This window comes from Lactuca saligna, chromosome 5 (genome assembly GCF_052625555.1).
Source record: "Lactuca saligna cultivar CGN05327 chromosome 5, ASM5262555v1, whole genome shotgun sequence".
NCBI lineage: Eukaryota > Viridiplantae > Streptophyta > Magnoliopsida > Asterales > Asteraceae > Lactuca > Lactuca saligna.
The window spans coordinates 300,634,506-300,642,072 of NC_136421.1; the positions used below are offsets into that span (position 1 = coordinate 300,634,506).

Genomic DNA, 7,567 nt, shown 5'->3' on the forward strand with positions numbered 1-7,567 from the left:
TGAGTTCATGCCATGCACAAACTCTATTGATCTCCTATGATCAGATCTGTGCCCCTAATCCATAGATCTGGCCTTCCCAAGCATAAATGTCACGTAAAGTCTGAATCTTGATGCTTATAGCTCAACCAATAAGTATCAAATGATGATTTTGTCCCAAATACCTTAACCCAAGGTCATGACCTCCATTGTTCTTCATAAAGCTTGAAGAATAAGGCTCTCTGGACCTCTATGGGTCCAGATACAAAGCCTTATCTCTAGAAGGGACTATTTGGACCTCAAATCAACTTAGTTAAGGGTACAAGAAACCCTAAAACCACATATCCTTCCCAAAACAGAAGAAGAGTCGAAATAATACCTTGAATGAATGATCTTAGCTTTTAGTCCTTAGAATAGCAACCTCCTTTGCTTTCCCTTGGATAGAGCCTCATTCTTCTTACTAAATGACACCACAAAGATCAACAATGGTCACTCCTTGCTTCTCAAACGATCTGAGACTCTCTTTGGGGGTAGTAGCCACAATGGACGGCCATAAGGGCCTTTAAATAGGTTCCAAGCCCTGGAAATTGGGGCTTCACTAAACAGCGTGGACTCGCCGAGTCCACGGATGGACTCGCCAACTCGCCGAGTTCCTTCACAAACTCCAAAAATTAAATGAATAATAATATATCTGGGAATTTGGATGTTACAAAGAGGATGAATAATAAGGAGAGGGAAGGCTGCCAAAAACATGTGGAAACCCTAAGGAACAAGTTCACCACGTTTTTGAGTCTCAAGGGTCCTTTAAATAGTGAGGCTATTAGGGTTATCTAACAAGGAAACCTTAATTTGGATGCTTAGGCCCTAAGCAACCCATGGACTCCCTCCTTAGAGGCCTAGGATGATTTCTAATGGGTTTCCCCATAGAATTCGTCCACTCCTCTAATATGGAGTCCATTAGTCCAATATTCAACTATCACACAATTGACAGTTCTAGTCCCTTAAGTTTAATTAATGTCTTTTAGCCACAAACTTAATTCTTATTAATTCTTGACTAATATTAATTAAACAATATGATTTCTCCTTTAATATATTACTCTTATAATATGTTAATACATCATAATTAATCCTCTATCTCTCTCCATAATTCACCCTATCAAGTTGCTTTGGTAAAGGCAACCCAAAAGGACCATGCACCATCGGGTCAATTACATACCAAAATAGTTATGAACTTAGACACTAATCCAACAATTACAGTTACCATCAAGAATAAGTACTCGTTACCGAGAATAGATTATTTGATCAATTGCAAGGAAATGATTATTTTTCGAAGCTCGATCTCCGTTCCGGATATCATCAATTTTTGGTGAAGGGAAGCGATGTTGAGACGACAATGTTTAGAACCCGTTATGATCATTATAAATTCCTTGTGATGTCGTTCGGTCTCACAAATGCTCCCGCTATATTTATAGATCTCATGAATCTAGTTTGCAGGCCTTTCCTTGACAAGTCGTTTATCGTTTTCAATGATGAAATCCTTATTTATTCAAATACTGAAGAATAGCACGAGAAGCATCTTCGTGAAGTGTTGCAAGTCTTAAAAGATGAGAAGTTGTATGAAAAGTTTTCAAAGTGCGAATTTTGGTTTCGAGAATTTAGTTCCTTGGGAAAATCGTGTCTAGTACCGGAATCATGGTAGATCCCGCGAAGATTGAAGCAATTACGAAATGGGAACCTTCGAGGATGCCTATTGAAGTGCATAGTTTTCTGGATCTAGCTAGATACTACCGTTGTTTCATCCAAGATTTTTCCTGTATTGCCAGTTCACTTAGTGAGTTGACAAGAAAATAGGTGAAGTTCTTTTGGGTACAAGATCAAGAAGAGGCGTTTGATGTTTTGAAAAAGAAATTATGTGAAGCTCAAGTGTTAGCATTCTCCGATGGGATAAAAGATTTTATGGTGTATAGTGATGATTTGGCTAAAGGTCTCGGGTGTCTCTTGATGCAGCGCAGTAAGGTGACTGCATATGCTTCGCGACAATTTAAATAGGCCAAGATGAGATATATGACACATGATTTGGAGTTGGCAGCTATAGTCTTTTCCTTAAAGATTTGAATATGAGGCAACGAAGGTGGTCAAAATTGATCAATGATTATAATTGTAGGATGATTTATCATGTCGTGAAAGCGAACATGGTAGCGGATTCGTTGGGCCATAATGCGTCATAAATCTATGTAAGAGGAAGATCAATGAGGATTGAGTTAGTGCCCACTCTTTTGGAGCAGGTTAGAGCCGATCAATTGGAGGCATTGAAGCCTGAAAATGCCTTGGAAGAAGAGTTTCAGAAAATGTAGAGGTTTTGGTTTGGTTTGAATTTGAATGATTTTCATGTTCTTGATCTTGAATAACTTCATCTTCTTGTATATTTTGGTAAGGGTTTGTCTATACAATACAAACCAATAGCAAATACTCAGTAAACATTCACTTACAAATTAATTAAGCACTCATCATGAAAATAGAAACACATTAAGCACTTATCAATAAGAACTTATCATGAAATTAAATACAACCTGTTTAACTTATCAATTAATCACTTTATCATTTCATCTTATATGCACTCAACTTAATAAACCTAACAACTAACACGATCATAGATATTTTACATTTTGCATATCCAATTCTAATTCCATACAATTATACAATATATCTAAATACAAAATCAAACAGGTTATACCAAATTTCAGCTTCATATAATTATACAACAATCACAGTGGGTATAAACATGAGCAAAATCAGATTTCAAACCAAAAAAAAAAAAGAAAGAAACCTTACATATTCTTCATGCTGTGTTGGTTGAATTTCGGTGGTCAGCTTGGACGGTGGTCCTCTGGTGGTGGCTGGTTGTCATCAGAAAAATACCAAATCAGAAGAGAAAAACATGATAAATCAAATAACCTTACACGTCGTCAACGGCGAAGGAAAGAGGTTGGAAGGAGAGTGTCATTGACGATGGTCCTCCGGTGACAACATTACGAGAAAACAAAGAAGAAACAGGGAAAATGTTCACATAAATCTCAAAATCAAACCTCAAAAAAAGTAAAACCGGAAATGGGGAGTTGTCTAGAAGATTACCGGCGGTCGACGGTGAAGGAGATAGCTGAAGGGACGATCACAGTGAGAGATCGAGAGAGAAATTGGTTCAGAGGCACCACTGCAAAAGATGGTCGTCGGTACCTGTTTGCTGGGTTAAAACCCTATACCGACGACGTGTCGTTGGTATAAGGTTAAAGTGGGAAGATGATGTATTGCTTTTTTCACAAACAAAAAAAAAAACCTTTTGTTGACGACATGCGTCGGGACAGACTTCACACGTATCGTCAAATCTATCTCAACGATATGTTATCAGAACAACTTTCCCAAAAACGAAATCATTTTTTTCTGCTACATGAATTATAAATAAATAGAAAATATAATTTATGTAACCTAGATCGACAACAAGTCATCGGTATACATTATTAGAAACCCGGGAATTATTTTTCATTGCACGCCTTGCCTATGCAAACAACAAGTCGTTGGGACATATTTTGAAGTCAAAGTAATTGGGTCAACCTCAGGACCACGAAATTTTTTTAGGGTGGTCCTCATAAATTAATTAGAAACATAAATAAAAGCAACATCCGAAAACATATATAGATTCACTGCCTTTCCAAAAAAAACTACAAAATCACTAAGGTTGTGGACGAGTTTTCATTATATCAAACATAACACTTATATCTTGATTAGCAACTAAAAAACTTTTTTTTCGATATAAGTAACCAAGTTATCATTCAACATTGATATCTTGATTAACAACAATTGAGAATTTACTAAGCCTGTGTAGAAGTTGTGCTTAAAAATCGTGTGGAATTATTTAGCTTTCAAAAGATAACAATATTTTATTGTTTGTTGTGACATTTCTATTTAGTAATTATTAACATAACATCTAATTATATAAATATTAGCCATGTTTGACCTTTCAAACAAAATCCAACTGCATAATCTTAGTTGTTTGAAAATCAATGCCTTTTGACTTTAATACCACCCAAATTAATGGCAGCTTAACACCAAAGCAAGATAAATACGATCTAAATAAACTCAAATTTGAATCTAAAATGAAAGAAAAACTAAATTTGTAAAATAACTATCTTATCATTTTCTGTTCTTTTTTATACCTATGGTTTTTATGTACAACTCTGATAAAACATATTGTGTGCATTATTTTAGTAACCCAATAAACAAGTGTAAAAATCGAATTTTTTTTGAAGATTCAATTGAAAAAAGTTTACCTAAAAATCTATTGAATGATGGAACCTCTAATGGGTTGGTGTGTGTCACTTTGCCAAGATCTTCTCACGCATTCAAATGGTTAATCGAGGCCTTGGCATCTTCAACAATGGGCGGAAAAACGAAGTAGAGGTTGGGGTAAAGAAAGGAGTTGAAACAAAATATGAGTAAATCAACACTTAGAAACAACAAATCAGTAAAATCGACACTGAGAAATTGATTTGAACTAATTCAGTTTGAGATTGAGCGTGAATGAGACTTAATAGTGAACGTCGATTTCATATGAGAACGATTTTGGGAACTAAAAGCCTCAATCTCAGCAGAATGGTAGTAGTAGAGAATTCTGATTTCAAGGATTTTGGAGTGAAGGAGGATTTCTTTTCATTTTGGAATCGTCGAGTTCAGGTCTATGTAATCTGCAATGGGAACCGGATTTGAGAGAAGAAAAAGAAAGTTGTTGGGCCTAGACTAGTTTTAAAATAATAATAATAATAATAATAATAATAATTTAAGGTTGGGTCAGGGCTTACTTTGGCACAGGCATGGCTCCGCCACCGGTCAACCCTATGATGACGACAAGTCTTCGATATAGCCTTATTTTTACCGATGGTATGTGTCGTTGATATATGTGTCGTCGTCATATGACTTTATTCTTATAGTGGGAACCATGAACACCCCTAGAAGATGCATTAAAAGTACCATGCACTTTGAGTTTTAAAATAAAAATTGTAAGTTGATTTGGGTTTTTTGAGAAAAAAATATATAATGGGAATTTATTTAAGAGATCTTAGTAACATCCAAACACATGAGTTATGTTTTTCTTTCATGTTGATCAAATTTATGTCATATACATGGTAAGGTAGGGTTATATTGTTGTTAAAAGTATTAGGGTTATCAAAAAAATTGTATCGAAATGCATTAAAAACTAGCATATGCTAGTACAAACTCGTTAGTTTTGCATCAATCTTTTAACTGTTTTCTCTTATTTTGAAAAGAATGCATATCTAACTCACATATTTATGTTGGAGATAATTAAGGAAAGTTTCCTTATTTTATTATTTCGTTATGTTTACCTCCATTTGTATTGCATAAGGATTCTATTAATATACAGATTCTATTAGTGTTGGATTGAGATTCTATTTAGTTTAGTATAAATAGATGTAATTGTTTTAATCACATTCCAGAACAAGTTTTTCCGGTTAAGAAAAAAGCCTTTGGCAACAACAGTTATCCCTGTGTGTTTTTCTCCTCTATTACGCTTTCTTTCTTCCTCTCCTGTTCTTGGTTCGCTTGTGATTAAAGCAGGCCCTGCACTTTCAAACTTACAATTTCTTGCAGCGAAAGAAAGACCAAACATCGAAACCTTCTTCAACAATGGCATCAAATGGCAATTTACAAGTTCTTAAAGCACTTGACGGAGCAAAAACTCAATGGTACCATTTTACTACAATCATAATCGCCGGAATGGGGTTTTTCACGGATGCTTACGACCTTTTCTGCATCTCCTTGGTGACGAAGATGCTGGGCCGGATTTACTACCACACCCCAGGCTCTCCGAAGCCCGGAAGTTTACCTCCGAATGTGTCTGCTGCCGTGAACGGTGTTGCCCTAGTCGGAACCCTTGCCGGACAACTCTTTTTTGGATGGCTCGGTGATAAACTAGGAAGGAAGAAGGTCTATGGCATTACACTCATGCTCATGTGTGTCTGTTCGATAGCTTCGGGTTTGTCATTCGGTAGTGATCCCAAGATGGTAATGTCTACTCTTTGCTTCTTCCGGTTCTGGCTTGGATTCGGGATCGGTGGTGATTACCCACTCTCTGCTACCATCATGTCGGAGTATTCAAACAAGAAAACACGAGGAGGTTTTATCGCCGCCGTGTTTGCAATGCAAGGTTTTGGGATTTTAGGCGGCGGGGTGTTTGCTATTATTCTGTCTTCGATTTTTGATGCCAAGTTCAAAGCTCCGTCGTATGAGGTTGATCCGATTGGGTCCACAGTTCCGGAGGCGGATTACGTATGGCGGATTATTCTGATGGTCGGAGCCGTACCAGCGATTTTGACTTATTACTGGAGAACAAAGATGCCGGAAACCGCCCGTTACACCGCCCTGGTAGCCAAAAACGCTAATCAAGCTGCCATGGATATGTCCAAAGTGTTGCAAATGGAGATTCAGTCAGAACAAAATAAGGTGATGGAGGGATCCAACAACAGTTTTGGTCTTTTCAGCAAGGAATTCCTCCAGCGATACGGGAAGGCTTTGCTCGGAACAACAAGCACCTGGTTCTTACTTGATATTGCGTATTACAGTCAGAATTTATTTCAAAAGGACATATTCAGTGCCATTGGTTGGATCCCTGCAGCAAAGAAGATGAACGCCATTCACGAAGTTTACACAATTGCTAGAGCTCAAACATTAATTGCGTTATGCAGCACTGTACCTGGATACTGGTTCACGGTTTTTTTGATCGACAAGATGGGACGTTTCAAAATCCAGCTACTCGGATTCTCAATGATGACAATCTTCATGTTTGCGTTGGCATTCCCTTACAACCACTGGATTAAACCAGGAAACAACATCGGATTCTTGGTGATGTACTCGTTAACCTTCTTCTTCGCCAACTTCGGTCCAAATGCCACCACATTTGTCGTCCCTGCTGAGATCTTTCCGGCGAGACTGCGGTCCACTTGCCATGGGATCTCAGCTGCATCAGGGAAACTCGGTGCAATCGTGGGTGCTTTCGGGTTCTTATACCTGGCTCAGAATCAAGATCCGGCGAAGGCTGATGCAGGATATCCGGCGGGGATAGGTGTGAAGAACGCGCTGATAGTGTTGGGTGTGATCAATTTTTTGGGAACTTTATGCACGCTTTTGGTACCAGAATCAAAAGGGAAGTCACTCGAGGAAATGTCAGGGGAGAATGAAGAGCAACAACCCAATGTTGGGGAAGTGTAAATCAGGCCTTAATCTTCTCTTTTGTAGGTTTTAGTGAAGGTTCATATACAGTCTTGCTTACTTGTATTTCGTTTTCTACTTTTATTCAGTAAAGATTTTCTGCGGACTGCTAATCCAACATACAGTTTTTTTTAACTAAATTGAAATTAGGCCGTTTTTTAGTAAAAGATTGTTAGTGGTGAACCAAACCCAAAAAATACGGTCGGATCAAGGTTCGATCCTAAATAACCCACCCCACGCGAACCGGTCTATAACAAATTAGCATCAGGTTCTAACAAATTAGCATCAGGTTCGGTCCAGACGTTGGGCAACC

The 7,567-nt window shown here is 37.7% G+C and overlaps 1 pseudogene; it reads left to right on the forward strand.

The window, feature by feature from the left end:
• The first annotated feature begins 110 nt into the window (after positions 1-110).
• Positions 111-7,254, forward strand: LOC145046947 (inorganic phosphate transporter 1-4 pseudogene; annotated as a pseudogene).
• The last annotated feature ends 313 nt before the right edge of the window (positions 7,255-7,567 follow it).